The sequence below is a fragment of the Haematobia irritans genome, chromosome 2 (genome assembly GCF_050003625.1).
Source record: "Haematobia irritans isolate KBUSLIRL chromosome 2, ASM5000362v1, whole genome shotgun sequence".
Lineage (NCBI taxonomy): Eukaryota > Metazoa > Arthropoda > Insecta > Diptera > Muscidae > Haematobia > Haematobia irritans.
The window spans coordinates 134,879,262-134,897,764 of NC_134398.1; the positions used below are offsets into that span (position 1 = coordinate 134,879,262).

Here is an 18,503-nt window from a genome sequence, read left to right on the forward strand (position 1 = left end):
CTCAGTACACCTACTTAGGACCAAAACTAGGTGTGCTGAAAATGGTGTGCATCGGTCCATGTTTTGATATAGTCCCCTTGTAGACCGATCTCCCGACTTTACTTATTGAGCTCCTAGAAACCATAGTTTATATACAATTCCCTGAAATTAGAAATCAAGGGGAATTTAAGGACCACAAATAGGTGCGCCGAAAATGGTGCCTATCGGTCAATGTTTTCCTATACCCCCCATATTGGCCGATCTTACGATTTTATTTTTTGGGCTTCTAGAAAACGTACTTTCTATCCGATTTGACTAAAATTTGAAATCTAGAGGTAGTTTAGGATCACAAATAGGTGCAACGGAAATGGGAAATTGTAAATCTTGTGGTATTTTAGGTACACAAAACCCTGTATCGGAATGTTTAAACTTTAAATTTAACTTCGGGATGCGTATAATTTGAATCGGTCTTCTTGAAGTAGTATATTTAATTCAATAGTATAAAGTAGTATAGTATTTTTAAATTAAAAAGTAAGTAAAAAGAACTATTTTACGAAATTAGTTTAAAAAAAAAATATTGACAAATTTCATAAAAATAATATGTAATGCTAAAAATTAAAAAGACTATGGGTTTTTAATATAACGATAGATACTCTGAAATAAAACAAAAATAAAAACATTGGATATTATTTTTTTGTAGAAGTTTTTTTTTTAAATTTTTAATATTAGGACAGATTTTTAGTAGCAACATCCCTTAAATGAAACAAACAAACAAACCATTGCAGAAATAATTTATAACAAGGATAATATTAAAAAAATTAAAAGTCGGTAAAATAACAATAAGAAAGCAACGCCAACATTAATAAACAAATGCCACACAAAAATTCATATTTGTATTTATATAAAAACAACAAGACCCCTTAGGTCTGAGGGGGATAACACAAAGACGGCCAAAATAAAGCAGCTGATATTATCAATTTAGAATCTTGAAATATTAACTAACAAGTAAAAAAAATCTCATTGGTGACTTCAGGGAGAGCACGACTAAAACTCTAGTTAAAATTTCCATATATGAACGAACGAATATTATAACAAATTTAAAACAAGTTTTATACATTGTTATTATACACTCCACCACAGGATGGGGGGTCATTCCGTTTGTAACACATCGAAATATTGCTCTAAGACCCCATAAAGTATATATATTCTGTAACGTGGTGAAATTCTGAGTCGATCTTCACACAAAAAAATAACTGCAAATAAATATTAACAAATTTATTTGTATGTAAATCTGCCGATGCTCAACAAGTTTGTCTATTGAATATGAGGCATTTGTTGTTGAAATGTGTTTGTAGATGCTTGACAGAGGAAATAATAGAAATATTCTGAATTTTCAACAAATTGTTTTGTTGCGAAATTAGTTGACTGTTATATCGTTGATATAACAAAATTAGTTGCTAAAGTGACTAAAATCGTAATTGTATTTACAAAATACGTTGTTAGCTCAAATTTAAACATAATTTTAATTGTATTGACAATCAAATTAATTGATATTTTTGTGTGTGTACAAGACTGGTTACGCGCCCATCGCTGCGAATATGTACGAAAGCTAAAAGAAGTAAGCGAAGAATACCGTTAGAACAAAATGAGTATGAGTACATGCACGTGTATGATAGCAAGCAAAGAGCTCACTCATCAGAGAATACAGAAAAGCATGTATAAATGTCTATAAAAAATTTATATTTTTCAATTTGGTAGTTTCTTAAATGTGTCTGTTGTATGAGCTAATTAATAAAACCATATTAATATCGGGATTAGAGTTATTACAATTCTAATTAACTAGAATATATAGCACTGGGAAAATAGTTGTCAAAATGCTTGCTAGACCCTGGACTACTCAAATTTAAAATCGTCATACATTTACAAAACTGAGTATAGGATTTTCGACACAAAAATGTTACATGTTCCCCGCCCAAAAATAACATTTTGGTCATATTCCTTCTCTGTGTGTACTTAACAAAATATCTCCATACATTTCCGGCATTTTTGCAATTTTGTTGCAATTCATAGCATAATTCTGTCAATTTAATTTTTTGTCAATACACCAATACATTTGTTGCAGGTCATTGATAGACTCCAACAAACCACATATTCAAAATATTTGTTGAGGATTAAACGTAACGTTCAACAACAAATATTTTGTACTGTTGGATGCTCAACAAATTACTTACAAATTATGTTATTGAGAACACAAATTATTTGTTGCCTTCTGATGGTAAGGATTGCTAACAACTTTTTTGTAATAATGGTTATTAAAACTACAAATTAGTTTGTTGCAGGAAAATTAACAAATTTTGTTGTTGGTTTTCCAACAAAAGTTATTGGTTCTAAAACATATTTTTATCTGTGTAAGCATTTCTGTCCGTCCGTCAGTCCGTGTGTTGAAATCACTCTAACTTCCGAACGAAACAAGCTATCGACTTGAAACTTGGCACAAGTAGTTGTTATTGATTTAGGTCGAATGGTATTGCAAATGGGCCATATCGGACGACTTTTCGGTATAGCCCCCATATAAACTGACGTTCAGGCTTGCGGAGCCTCCTGGAGGAGCAAAATTCATCCGATCCGGTTGAAATTTGGTATATGGTGTTACCCAGCAAAAAGAGCGTCGCCAAAAAAGTAATGAAAATGTTCTTTTTGGATCCGGAAGTGGTGCAAAATTGACGCAGAAGCGAAGAATTTAACATGGGCTTGTCATAGGACGGAAGTCCTCCATTTCAACCACCGTTGCACTGAATTTGCATCACTTCTTTAGGTGTGATCCGAATTCAACGTTTTGGATGTAAATTAAAACATTCTGTTATATTTTGTCAAATAAATAATTTTTATAATTTTTTATAATTTTTAATGGATTCTAACGCTTCTCGGAAACGTTTGACCTCAAATATTTTCAAAAATTCACTATTTTTTCAGATTGGATTTAGCGTTTTTATCGACAAAATTGAAATGATTTGTACCATCTTATGAAATTGACGCAGAAGCGAAGAATTTAACATGGGCTTGTCATAGGACGGAAGTCCTCCATTTCAACCACCGTTGCACTGAATTTGCATCACTTCTTTAGGTGTGATCCGAATTCAACGTTTTGGATGTAAATTAAAACATTCTGTTATATTTTGTCAAATAAATAATTTTTATAATTTTTTATAATTTTTAATGGATTCTAACGCTTCTCGGAAACGTTTGACCTCAAATATTTTCAAAAATTCACTATTTTTTCAGATTGGATTTAGCGTTTTTATCGACAAAATTGAAATGATTTGTACCATCTTATGAATTCTTACTCTGTTTTTAACCTATTTGAAACAAAAAAAGATAAAATTATCTATTAAAAGTATGAAAAAACCAAGTTATAAAAAATTGAATTAAAAGAACTTCCTTGGTAGTTAAAATAAAGAACATCATTGCGAGTGCATCTTCTGGAAGTGCTTTTAAAGTTGTGCCTTTGGAAGAACTTCCAATTTTTTTGCTGGGTTGTAATTGGCAGAGCTTCCCAACCTAATTTGCTTCGCGCCCCCAAAAAATGTATCAATTTCGTTGCGCCCCCCAACCTAAAACAAATTTTGTTTACCCAAACAAACAGAAATAAATAAAGGGTGATTTGTTAAGAGCTTGATAACTTTTAAAAAAAAAAAAAACGCATAAAATTTGCAAAATCTCATCGGTTCGTTATTTGAAACGTTAGATTGGTCCATGACATTTACTTTTTGAAGATAATTTCATTTAAATGTTGACCGCGGCTGCGTCTTAGGTGGTCCATTCGGAAAGTCCAATTTTGGGCAACTTTTTCGAGCATTTCGGCCGGAATAGCCCGAATTTCTTCGGAAATGTTGTCTTCCAAAGCTGGAATAGTTGCTGGCTTATTTCTGTAGACTTTAGACTTGACGTAGCCCCACAAAAAATAGTCTAAAGGCGTCAAATCGCATGATCTTGGTGGCCAACTTACCGGTCCATTTCTTGAGATGAATTGTTCTCCGAAGTTTTCCCTCAAAATGGCCATAGAATCGCGAGCTGTGTGGCATGTAGCGCCATCTTGTTGAAACCACATGTCAACCAAGTTCAGTTCTTCCATTTTTGGCAACAAAAAGTTTGTTAGCATCGAACGATAGCGATCGCCATTCACCGTAACGTTGCGTCCAACAGCATCTTTGAAAAAATACGGTCCAATGATTCCACCAGCGTACAAACCACACCAAACAGTGCATTTTTCGGGATGCATGGGTAGTTCTTGAACGGCTTCTGGTTGCTCTTCACTCCAAATGCGGCAATTTTGCTTATTTACGTAGCCATTCAACCAGAAATGAGCCTCATGGCTGAACAAAATTTGTCGATAAAAAAGCGGATTTTCTGCCAACTTTTCTAGGGCCCATTCACTGAAAATTCGACGTTGTGGCAGATCGTAAGTCTATTCATGATGAAATGTCAAAGCATACTGAGCATCTTTCTCTTTGACACCATGTCTGAAATCCCACGTGATCTGTCAAATACTAATGCATGAAAATCCTAACCTCAAAAGAATCACCCTTTATTAACAAAACTGAAAATATGATTAACAATAACTAATTAAATAATTAAAAATGAAAATGGTAATGAATATTAGTATAAAAGAGTTTATCAATTAGTGGAACATTTGGCAATTGTTCCTTTCATTAGCTAGATTTTTAATATTTGGTACTATTACTGATAAAGTACGCCTTAAATCAGTTTCAACATGAAGGCAAGACAGATATTTTGACTTTATGTCTAAAAGTGACGAAAATGGTTTCAAAATTTTTAAAATGTGTGAGTATAATAGTGGGTACTGGTTCTGATATTTTAGCAAGAAATTTAGACGTTGCAAATAAAGTGAACGACTAATAATGGAAAACCTACAACAAATTATAGAATTGCATGTAACTTCTATTATTTTCTCACTGTGGTTATAAATGAACATTTCGAAATGTACGAATGGTATGCATTTTTGTAGTATATTATTGATGTTTTGTTGAACTTAACAATTAGTGTTGTTTTAACAAATTTAATGATACAAAAACTGCTCAACCAAAAATGACGCTGCACCCCCCATTTGGGAAGCTCTGGCATATGGCCTCTAACAACCATATCGGTCCATAATTATATATATCCCGGCTGAAATTTTGTACACGGTGTTAGTATGTGGTCTCTAACAATTATGCACAAATTGGTCCACATCGGTTCATAATTATATATAGCCCCCATATAAACCCATCCCCACATTTGGCTTGCGGAGCCTATAAGAGAAAAAAATTTCATCCGATCCGGCTGAAATTTGGTACATGGTGTAAGTGTATGGTCTTTAACAACTACGCAAAAATCCGTCTACATCGGTCCATACTTAACATATATATAACCCCCATATAAACCGATCCCCCGATTTGGCTTGCGGAGCCTCATGGATGAGCAAAACTTATCCAATTCGGTTGAAATTTTGTACGCGGTGTTAGTATATGTTATCTAACAACCATGCAGGAATTGGTCCATAATTATATGTAGCTGGTATAACAAAATTGCTTTTTTTCAATTAATTATGACGGAGCGTAATCCTTTACTCAAAAAAATTTGCCAAAAATGTATTGGGGAGTTTTGTGGTGAATTTTAAATTAAAGTAGAAATTTTTGGGGACGAAAGCGATCCCTTTTGGAGACAAGAGCCCAGAACACATTCCCTCGAACCTGTTATCAATTGTTCCTTTACCAAACCACTGTAGTTGCAATATTTCAACTTGGACTTTTACTGTCATTGCAATGAATATGAAGAATGTGTTCAGTACACTCCCTTTTCAATTTAAGTCCTTTTTCAAAATTTCGCCAGGGTTATGCTAAGATCCCACTACGTATGACCATAATGAAAAGTTTTTTTAAGAATTTTTGTAGTCTATGGAAATGGCATTAGCAACCTTATTTAAATGCCGACTACCACCTCCCATTGGGACTATTTACAATGGGCTATGTTCTAATAGATAGAGTACCACAATACCAAGATGCAAAGAAGAGACCAGATCTTAAGAAAATTAATGACAAGTGCCGCCAATGACATAAATGACCCCTAAAGTCATTACTCACCTGTAGCAGTAATAGCCAAAGAATCGGTAGTAGTAAAATCCTACTGTGTGGTGAATGTCCAAAATCTATGAGTAAGTGATTTTGACTTGATGGTGGCTGCATGTCCATACATTTCTAAATGGATATTAGCATTTATTATTTAAGGTATGTTACCAAATTAATGGTCAGGAATTTTTACGGCAATATTGACACATTCATATTGCTGCAATAGGATGTCTTCCCATTGCTTTGGATTAAATAGTATATCTTCTTCTTGGAAATTTTTCTTTCACACATTCTTCACAATGGGTGGAATTCCTCAAGCGGGACATTTAAGTATTTTGATGAGCTTGAAATCTACTTAGACGAATTAAATGAGCATGGGCATACAACATAGAAATGTGTTTTGTGCGCATGCTTAGCCACACTCAAGCACGTTGGCTAATGTTAAACATTTCTTTGAAGCCAATTATAACCAACAGCTTTTATAAATCTAATGAACTTGTTACTGTTTTTTAAATACTGGGAAAGAGATGTTTTGAGGTAGTAAGGGCAACTTCTAATGCTTTTTTAAAGCGTTTTACCTCTAAGTACATTTATTTTATATTTGTTTACAATCCAAAAGTTTATTCAGATTCAAAGATCTTAACGTTCATTAAACGTTTTGGGATAGCCGAGCCACAGAAGCAGCTTATATATACGGTATAAAAGCACCACATAGTGGTTATTGATCTGCCAAAAAAAATGTGCCTATCACAAATATTGATTTTAGACTGATCGACTCAGTACACAGAAAAAAAGGTGTCTTGTTAATTTTAGGACCAGTTTAACTTCCACATAGTTCAAAAAATTTACTGTAATATAGTTCATTTTTCGTAACCACTGCGAAAATTAACTTAGCTAAAGGAAAACTTATAAAACTTCAGTAAATGTTTTTTAGTTCACCAACTACGAAATGGGACGGATTTTTCCTTAAATAAATTTCCAATACAATAGTTAATGCATCGTTGATTGTATTATAAAAAGACATAGGCAATATAAAAATCTTACTACGAAATGTGGACAATTTACTAAGAAAAATTTTTGTATGGAAAAAAATTTTTGTAGTAAAAATTAACTTAACCACAGTACCGATTCGTATGGCGGCTTCCTACAGCTTATTTCGGTTTTTACTATAAGTTGGAGTATATTTCCTCACATTGAACATTTTAGATAAAGTAGAATAAAAAGTAGTTAATTTAATCCTTGACGGGTGTATATAATTTTTTTATGGATTCCTCGTAAATTTTGAATATATTTTACCTTATCCTATAGATAGAATACCAACTAATCAATAAACGTGATACTGGAAATTGAAGTGAGAAGAAATTATGAAATTATTGCATCATCTTTTTTTTGTTTGTGTTTGTTATTGCGATGATGTTATGGAATGTGTGTTGTTGGTATCTTTTGTGGTGATAGTTGTTTTGTTGCAATAGCGAGATCAGAAAGGGATCATGTGTGTGTGTGTGTGGAGTTGTTTTTCTTTACATATGTGTCCTTTATGACTATTTGTGTCTTTGAGTTTTATTGGTGCATTCAGTTCTGTTGATGCATTTATGAAGCGCACACGTGGTGCGCTTGCGTGCGGTATTTGTGTTTATTAATAAAAATACATTTATTTCGTAACATTTTAGAAACTGATAAGTGAATGGTGTGATGTTAGAGAAAACAAAAACACTTTATATTGATAAAAAAAATAAATAACTCTAAAATAAATCACATATTAAGAAACTGTATATTTCTATTAATAATTTAAAATTAGTGCGGTTTTAAATTGGTTTACATAAAAATATTCATAATGAGTGGTAATAAAATGATCTATATTTACTCTACATCTAGATCACAGTACAATTTTTTGAGTCTATATTTTTATGTTATAGCGAGTCCTTAAGATGTGTACTAAGTTCGAGTTTAGGTGCTAAAATCAGAAATAAATCAGTAAGAAAAGTATAAAATTATACGCCTTCGATGCAAATTTAAATATAACTTGATGGAGAATAGCTCGAAACAAGTTTTTTATTAAGTTTATATTCTTTAAATGGATTACACGATTAAGAACAGAAAATCGTTTTTAAGCTTATGTAGAACGCTGTTTTTTTTAATTTAATATGATGAATCGTTTTCAAGTTATTCCAATATATATAGCGGAAGTGCCTTAATTTTGAACATAACCGTATATCTCAAAAAGTCGAGCTCTTAAAAAAACAAGTGTAAATTTGGATTCAGCGACCTCAAATTACTAAAAATTTGATATAAATTTTAAATGAACACAAAAACGGTTCAACTTTGTTCCCATGTATTTCTAAAGAAAACTAATCATGAAAAATTGGGATTTTAGCCACTAAACTCGAACTTAATATCCACCATAAATACTAAATGCTATATTGACAAGTGGAAATTATATCTAATTTTATTTCATTTATATTCTGAGAAGGATTTCAAAAATGTCCCATTTGTGCATGGATATGATTCCACTAATGTAGTAATTGGATGATTTTTTTCAATGTGGTAAGTTTTTCGTCCATTTGTAATAAAGCCAAAATTTCTATTTATTAAAAATAATTTTCATTTGCAGGATGACAGCAAATCTAATGGTATTTTTTGGAATCTTCTTACTGTTTAATGCTAACTAAGCTGATATCCCTATTTGCTCTAAGAAAATTCTCTTGTAAGTTAAAGATCAAAATACCATAGAATTTGATAATATTTTTATATTTTATATACCTTTTTAACTTCAGAGGCTTATGACGCAAATCCACACAACAAAAACTAGCGATATCGGTGAAATTGGACAAAAATGAAATGAAAATAGCAACTTATGGCATATAGCTTTCATATGGATAAAAAATGGAAATTGATATTAATTAGTTTCATTCTACTAACATAGAATATTACTCTTTTGAAGAAGCAATTACTAACTACCGAAAAGTAACAGCATACAGCGTACGAATAAAAACACTTCTTTTTTTGTATATCATAAGCCATAGTTTTATGTAATATAATAATAATTTTTTGAAATAAAATACTGGTAGTTATGAAAAATTGTCTTATATTGTACGAAAAATTTCTTAGTTGTATACAGGCTTGTTGTACCTTTAATTCCTCAATTTATTTACTTCTTTGAAAATTATACTGATAAACAGTTTATTTGAAACCAATTTCTAAATATAGGATTCCCAAAAACTTGTTCATTTTTCCGGATAGCAGGAATATTTTGAATGAGTGTAAGTACATTCTTCCCACAGCGTAGTAAGAATGAACTAAAATACGATGCAATACATAAACTTATTTGTAAGAAAATCATGAACTTATCTAGATGAAAAAAATCTTTGGCGCCAAATCATGGTCATTCTTACTATGGGTTAGTTCATTTTTCGTAAACAATAGTAAACTTTTTTTTCGGTGTACCACGGTTGCCACAGTTTGTAGAATTCTACCAAAAATGGTAGATTTTTTAGTGTTTGGTAGATTGGTAGAACTCTTCTTGTTTTGGTAGATTCTGCAAAATATTTCTCACCAACTGAGAGGTATTTCACAAATTTTTATAGAAATGAAATTTTGAGATCCTTTTCTATAGAAATAAAATTTGGACAAAATTTTCTCCGAATTTATAATGACAATTGGTTGATAGTTCTGCTGCAAGTAGATGATCCTGATGAGAAACGTGGTAATTCCGAAACGGCCGTCCATCTAATCATCTTGCAGTCTAAAGGGTTTTACTCAAAAAAACAAAAAAAAAAAAAAAATAAAATAAAAAATAAAAACTTTTCCTCTGTTGGTTAAGCTGCTCTTGTATGTAATAGCTCCCATATATATAGCCCGATTTTGAAAAATGTTCCCCTAATAACCTTATTTTTGACTATAGAGGCCTCATTTATTAACTGATCTTACTAAAATTTAGCACAAGTTAACGTTCCGTAGTATTAATCAAATCTGCAAAATATTAATGCATATATATGGGAGCTAAACATTAGCTCCTTTATATATGCATTGCTCGATTTTCCCCACATTTGGCCATAATACCATTATTTAGTAACCAATGTTACTTAAATTTCAAAATTTTTATGTATAAGCCGATCGTATTTAGACTTACATGTAGCTCTTACATAATAATATTATCCATATATTAAGAATTTGGAGTTATTACTGAATAGTCTAAGTGAGCCTGATACATCGGGCTGCCACCTAACCTAACCTGAGATATATATCCTCTTTTTATACTCTCCACCATGGGATGATTTGATTGTTAACACATAAAAATATTGTTCTAAAACCCCATAAAGTGTATACAGTATGTCAAGAAAGTCTTTTGACATTGCCAAATATTTCAAATTCCAGAAATAATTGAAGTAAAAATCGAGTTGTTAATTCGTTTTGAGAAAAATAAAATATGTATACTTTGCAAAATACATAATAAAATATTTTTTAAAATTAAATTATATTTAATTTTGGAACAAAACATAAGTTTTATCCTATTGTCAAAACACTTTCTTGACATACTGTATATTCTGGGTCCACCGAAAGAATTCTCTTCGTTAATTTTACGAAGAATTCTTCGTTAATTATTCTTCGTGAATTCTTCATTAAAACAACGAAATTTTCATTCATTTTCGTAAATTTTACGAAGAACATTTTACGAATATACGAAACGTCTACGAAATATTCTACATTAATTTTTCTTCGTAAAGATTTCGTACTTTTTACGAAACTTTCTTCAAATTTCACCATTTTTGTGGAGAAGTTTTTACGAATATATTACGAAACATTCTGCGTTAAAATTTCTTCATAAAAAGTACGCAACATTTTCTTTAAAATAACGAAGTTTCATTGAAGTTGTAAAACTTCGTTCGGTACATAAAATTGTCTCTGATAATGTTCTTGAGTGTATTCCTTTATTCTATTTTTTGTGCATGTCTATGCTACTTCTCATTTGGGTGATAGCAATAAAACTAAAAATTATTCAAAAACCTAAGATTAAAGTAGTGATGACACACTTGTTACTATAACCAAATGCACTTTCGACTATAAAATTTCTTTCTAAAAGTTTGAACATTTTTGAAAAAAATAACGAAAGCTTTTCATAAAAGATACGAAACATATTCATAAAATAAACGAAATTGTTTCATAAAAAGTACGAAAATTTTTCATGAAAAGTACGAATATTCTTCATAAAAAGTACGAAACATATTCATACAATAAAGGAAATTGTTTCATAAAAGTACGAAAATTTTTCATGGAAAGTACCAATATTCTTCATAAAAAGTACGAATTTTTTTCATACAAACTACGAAAATTTTGGAAGAACTTTTCTTCGTAAAAAGTACGAAATTTTTCGTTCTTTTTACGAAGAAAATTCTTTCGGTGTCGTATCCGTCCGTCCGTCTGTTAAAATCACGCTAAATTTCATCCGATCCGGATGAAATTTGGTACGTGGTGTAAGTATATGGTACCACCATGCAAAAATTGGTCCATATCGGTCTATAATTATATATAGCCCCTATATAAATGGATCCCCAGATTTTAACTACGGATCATCTTGGAGGAGCAAAATTCATCCGAACCGGTTGAAATTTGGTACGTGGTGTTAGTATATGGTCTCTAACAACCATACAAAAATTGTCCATATCGGTTCATAATTATATATTACCCGATCCGGAGATTTGACCTCCGGAGCCTCTTGGAGGAGCAAAATTCATCTGATCCTGTTGAAACTTGGTACGTGGTTTTAGTATATGGTTGTTAGAAACCAATCAAACATCGGTCCATATCGATCCTTGATTATATATAGCCCCATATAAATCGATCCCCATATAAATCGATCCCCAGATTTGACCTCCGGAACCTCTTGGAGGAGCAAAATTCATCCGATTCGGTTGAAATTTGGTACATTGCGCTAGTAACAACCATGCCGAAATTGGTCCATGTCGGTTAATAGTTGTATATTGCCAGTCCCCAATTACACAAAAATTGATCCAAAGATAATCTACCAAAATTTTATTTCTATAGAAAATTTTGTCAAAATTTTATTACTATAGAAAATTTTGTCAAAATGCAGTCTATAAGGCATTGCCCTAATAAATTTGACAAACATTCTTTTCCTCTGTTGGTTAAGGTACACTTGTAGTTTAGTCAATGTATGGTTTTAAGCTGCAATAAAAAACAACAATAATATTTATATATAAAATATTGTCAAGATTTTATTTCTATAAATTTTTTTTTTTTAAATTTTATTTCTATAGAAAATTTTGTCAAAATTTTATTTCTATAGCAAAAACTCTCATTACCCGGTAATCTTATAGGTAACCCTAATCAAAAAGAAATAACCACTTATAAACTGGAATCGCTTCGGATTACATTTACATACGCATGTCCTACGAGGAAAGTACTGCACCACAGACATACCTTTGGCCATGAAATAAGTAGTGCATTTGGAGCATATGATTACCTAATATGTAATCACTTATTTGTATTTAATATATAATATGGTAAGGTTATGTATTTAAAACACAATTATTATGAAATTTTTATGAAGAATACTCCTACATAAAAAATCTTCAGAATTACCGTTACATTACATATTCTTTTTCATATATATTTTTTTATTATTTTATTAGTAACAGCCAACAGTATTACATTTTGAGAATTATCAAATATTACCGGAAGTATTTATTATTGTCGTTATATGTTACTACTACCTAGTTTTTGCTGGGATGTTGTCAAAATTTTATTTCTATAGAAACTTTTGTCAAAATGTAATTTCTATAGAAAATTTTGTCAAAATTTTATTTCTATAGAAAATTTTGTCAAACTGAATTATATACGTATTTAATCGGCGTTTTTATACCCTCCACCATAGGATGGGGGTATATTAACTTTGTCATTCCGTTTGTAACACATCGAAGTATTGCTCTAAGACCCCATAAAGTATATATATTCTGGGTCGTGGTGAAATACTTAGTCGATCTGAGCGTGTCCGTCCGTCTGTTGAAATCACGCTAACTTCCGAACAAAACAAGTCATCGACTTGAAACTTGTTATTGATGTAGGTCGGATGGTATTGCAAATGGGCTATATCGGTCCACTTTTACGAATAGCCCCATATAAACGGACCCCCAAATTTGGCTTGCAGACCCTCTAAGAGAAGCAAATTTCATCCGATCCGGCTGAAATTTGGTACGTGATGTTAATATATGGCCTCAAATACCCATATAAAAATTGATCGAAATCGGTCCATAATTATATATAGCCCCCATATAAACCGATCCCCAGATTTGACCTCCGGAGCCCCTTGGAAGAGCAAAATTCATCCGATTCGGTTGAAATTTGGTACGTGATTGTAGTATATGGTATCCAACAACCATGCAGGAATTGGTTCATATCAGACCATAATTATATATAGCCTCATTATAAACCGATATATCGAGTATATGATATCACACAAAAATTGGTCCATATCAAGTTCATAATTGTATATAGCCCCCATATAAGCGACCCCCATATTTCAATTCTGGCTCTCTACGTACCGTGCAAAAGTCCATATCGATTCGTAATTATTGTAGACTTACCTAAACATACCTTTTTTGTCTGATATATACCACGTATGGACTAACTTGCAATTTAGAAGACGGTGTTAAAAAGTTTTAAGATACCTCGCTGTCGGCAAGTGTTACCGCAACTCAAGTAATTCGATTGTCGATGACAGTCTTTCGTAGAAGTTTCTACGCAATCCGAACTTACGGTCGTATATACTTGTTATTTAATAACACTAATATAAAACAAGTAAGGAAAGTCTAAAGTCGGGCGGGGCCGACTATATTATATCTAGATCTAAATTTTCGATACCATATCACATCCGTCAAATGTGTTGGGTGCTATATACACAGAAAAAAAGGTGTCTTGTTAATTTTAGGACCAGTTTAACTTCCACATAGTTCAAAAAATTTACTGTAATATAGTTCATTTTTCGTAACCACTGCGAAAATTAACTTAGCTAAAGGAAAACTTATAAAACTTCAGTAAATGTTTTTTAGTTCACTAACTACGAAATGGGACGGATTTTTCCTTAAATAAATTTCCAATACAATAGTTAATGCATCGTTGATTGTATTATAAAAAGACATAGGCAATATAAAAATCTTACTACGAAATGTGGACAATTTACTAAGAAAAATTTTTGTATGGAAAAAAATTTTTGTAGTAAAAATTAACTTAACCACAGTACCGATTCGTATGGCGGCTTCCTACAGCTTATTTCGGTTTTTACTATAAGTTGGAGTATATTTCCTCACATTGAACATTTTAGATAAAGTAGAATAAAAAGTAGTTAATTTAATCCTTGACGGGTGTATATAATTTTTTTATGGATTCCTCGTAAATTTTGAATATATTTTACCTTATCCTATAGATAGAATACCAACTAATCAATAAACGTGATACTGGAAATTGAAGTGAGAAGAAATTATGAAATTATTGCATCATCTTTTTTTTGTTTGTGTTTGTTATTGCGATGATGTTATGGAATGTGTGTTGTTGGTATCTTTTGTGGTGATAGTTGTTTTGTTGCAATAGCGAGATCAGAAAGGGATCATGTGTGTGTGTGTGTGGAGTTGTTTTTCTTTACATATGTGTCCTTTATGACTATTTGTGTCTTTGAGTTTTATTGGTGCATTCAGTTCTGTTGATGCATTTATGAAGCGCACACGTGGTGCGCTTGCGTGCGGTATTTGTGTTTATTAATAAAAATACATTTATTTCGTAACATTTTAGAAACTGATAAGTGAATGGTGTGATGTTAGAGAAAACAAAAACACTTTATATTGATAAAAAAAATAAATAACTCTAAAATAAATCACATATTAAGAAACTGTATATTTCTATTAATAATTTAAAATTAGTGCGGTTTTAAATTGGTTTACATAAAAATATTCATAATGAGTGGTAATAAAATGATCTATATTTACTCTACATCTAGATCACAGTACAATTTTTTGAGTCTATATTTTTATGTTATAGCGAGTCCTTAAGGTGTGTACTAAGTTCGAGTTTAGGTGCTAAAATCAGAAATAAATCAGTAAGAAAAGTATAAAATTATACGCCTTCGATGCAAATTTAAATATAACTTGATGGAGAATAGCTCGAAACAAGTTTTTTATAAAGTTTATATTCTTTAAATGGATTACACGATTAAGAACAGAAAATCGTTTTTAAGCTTATGTAGAACGCTGTTTTTTAATTTAATATGATGAATTGTTTTCAAGTTATTCCAATATATATAGCGGAAGTCCCTTAATTTTGAACATAACCGTATATCTCAAAAAGTCGAGCTCTTAAAAAAACAAGTGTAAATTTGGATTCAGCAACCTCAAATTACTAAAAATTTGATATAAATTTTAAATGAACACAAAAACGGTTCAATTTTGTTCCCATGTATTTCTAAAGAAAACTAATCATGAAAAATTGGGATTTTAGCCACTAAACTCGAACTTAATATCCACCATAAATACTAAATGCTATATTGACAAGTGGAAATTATATCTAATTTAATAATATTTTTATTTCATTTATATTCTGAGAAGGATTTCAAAAATGCCCATTTGTGCATGGATATGATTCCACTAATGTAGTAATTGGATGATTTTTTCCAATGTGGTAAGTTTTTCGTCCATTTGTAATAAAGCCAAAATTTCTATTTATTAAAAATAATTTTCATTTGCAGGATGACAGCAAATCTAATGGTATTTTTTGGAATCTTCTTACTGTTTAATGCTAACTAAGCTGATATCCCTATTAGCTCTAAGAAAATTCTCTTGTAAGTTAAAGATCAAAATACCATAGAATTTGATAATATTTTTATATTTTATATGCCTTTTTAACTTCAGAGGCTTATGACGCAAATCCACACAACAAAAACTAGCGAAATCGGTGAAATTGGACAAAAATGAAATGAAAATAGCAACTTATGGCATATATCTTTCATATGGATAAAAAATGGAAATTGATATTAATTAGTTTCATTCTACTAACATAGAATACTACTCTTTTGAAGAAGCAATTACTAACTACCGAAAAGTAACAGCATACAGCGTACGAATAAAAACATTTCTTTTATTGTATATCATAAGCCATAGTTTTATGTAATATAATAATAATTTTTTGAAATAAAATACTGGTAGTTATGAAAAATTGTCTTATATTGTACGAAAAATTTCTTAGTTGTATACAGGCTTGTTATACCTTTAATTCCTCAATTTATTTACTTCTTTGAAAATTATACTGATAAACAGTTTATTTGAAACCAATTTCTAAATATAGGATTCCCAAAAACTTGTTCATTTTTCCGGATAGCAGGAATATTTTGAATGAGTGTAAGTACATTCTTCCCACAGCGTAGTAAGAATGAACTAAAATACGATGCAATACATAAACTTATTTATAAGAAAATCATGAACTTATCTAGATGAAAAAAATCTTTGGCGCCAAATCATGGTCATTCTTACTATGGGTTAGTTCATTTTTCGTAAACAATAGTAAACTTTTTTTTCGGTGTATAAAGGTTTGTCCCAAATACATACATTTAAATATCACTTGATTTGGACAGAATTTGATAGACTTTTACAAAATCTATAGACTCAAAATTGAAGTTGACTAATTCACTAGGGTGGAACACAATTGTAGTAAAAAACAAGTAAGGAAAGTCTAATGTCGGGCGGGGCCGACTATATTATACCCTGCACCACTTTGTAGATCTAAATTTTCGATACCATATCACATCCGTCAAATGTGTTGGGTGCTATATATAAAGGTTTGTCCCAAATGCATACATTTAAATATCACTCGATTTGGACAGAATTTGATAGACTTTTACAAAATCTATAGACTCAAAATTTAAGTTGACTAATTCACTAGGGTGGAACACAATTTTAGTAAAAAAATATGGGAAACATTTAAATCTGAAGCAATTTTAAGGAAACTTCGCAAAAGTTTATTTATGATTTATCGCTCGATATATATGTATTAGAAGTTTAGGAAAATTAGAGTCATTTTTACAACTTTTCGACTAAGCAGTGGCGATTTAACAAGGAAAATGTTGGTATTTTGACCATATTTGTCGAAATCAGAAAAACGTATATATGGGAGCTATATCTAAATCTGAACCGATTTCAATCAAATTTGGCACACATGACTATATTACTAATTGTACTCCTAGTGCAAAATTTCAACCAAATTGGGCTAAAACTCTGGCTTCTGGGTCCATATAAGTGCATATCGGGCGAGAGATATATATGGGAGCTATATCTAAATCTGAATCGATTTCAACCAAATTTGGCACGCATAGCTACAATGCTAAATCTACTCAACCAAATTGGGCCAAAACTCTGGCTTTTAGGACCCTATTAGTCCATATCGGGCGAAAGATATATATGGGAGCTATATCTAAATCTGAACCGATTTCAATCAAATTTTGCACACTTGGCTATACTACTAATTGTACTCCTAGTGCAAAATTTCAACCAAATTCGGCCAAAACTCTGGCTTTTAGGATTATATTAGTCCATATCGGGCGAAAGCTATATATGGGAGATATATCTAAATCTGAACCGATTTCAACCAAATTTGGCACGCATAGCTACAATGCTAATTCTACTCTCTGTGGAAAATTTCAACTAAATCGAACCAAAAAATTGGCCTCTGTGGTCATATGAGTGTAAATCGGCCGAAAGCTATATATTGGAGCTATATCTAAATCTGAACCGATTTCAACCAAATTTTGCACGCATAGCTACAATGCTAATTCTACTCCCTGTGCAAAATGTCAACCAAATTGGGGTAAAACTCTGTCTTCTGGGACCGTATTAGTCCATATCGGGCGAAAGATATATATGGGAGCTATATCTAAATCTGAACCGATTTCAATCAAATTTGGCACACTCGACTATAGTACTAATTGTTCTTCTTATGCAAAATTTTAAGTAAATTAGGGTAAAACTCTGGCTTCTGGAGCCATATAAGTCCATATCGGGCGAAATATATATATATATATATATATATATATATATATATATATATATATATATATATATATATATAGATATATATATATATATATATATATATATATATATATATATATATATATATATATATATATATATATATATATATATATATATATATATATATATATATATATATATATATATATATATATATATATATATATATATATATATATATATATATATATATATATATATATATATATATATATATATACAATGCTAATTCTACTCTCTGTGGAAAATTTCAACTAAATCGAACCAAAAATTGGCCTCTGTGGTCATATGAGTGTAAATCGGCCGAAAG

The 18,503-nt window shown here is 31.0% G+C and overlaps 1 long non-coding RNA gene across 3 annotated transcripts; it reads left to right on the forward strand.

Annotated features, from left to right (window-relative positions):
• The first annotated feature begins 7,657 nt into the window (after nt 1-7,657).
• On the forward strand, nt 7,658-9,115 carry LOC142224059 (uncharacterized). Of its 3 annotated transcripts, none has more exons than XR_012719015.1 (4): nt 7,658-7,798; nt 8,575-8,648; nt 8,716-8,808; nt 8,879-9,115. It is a non-coding gene; the product is annotated as an uncharacterized LOC142224059 (long non-coding RNA). The 3 variants fall into 3 exon arrangements; XR_012719014.1 differs by lacking the exon at nt 7,658-7,798 and adding an exon at nt 7,808-7,945 and having other exon boundaries at nt 8,572-8,648; XR_012719013.1 differs by lacking the exon at nt 7,658-7,798 and adding an exon at nt 7,844-7,945.
• Nucleotides 9,116-18,503: the final 9,388 nt, after the last annotated feature.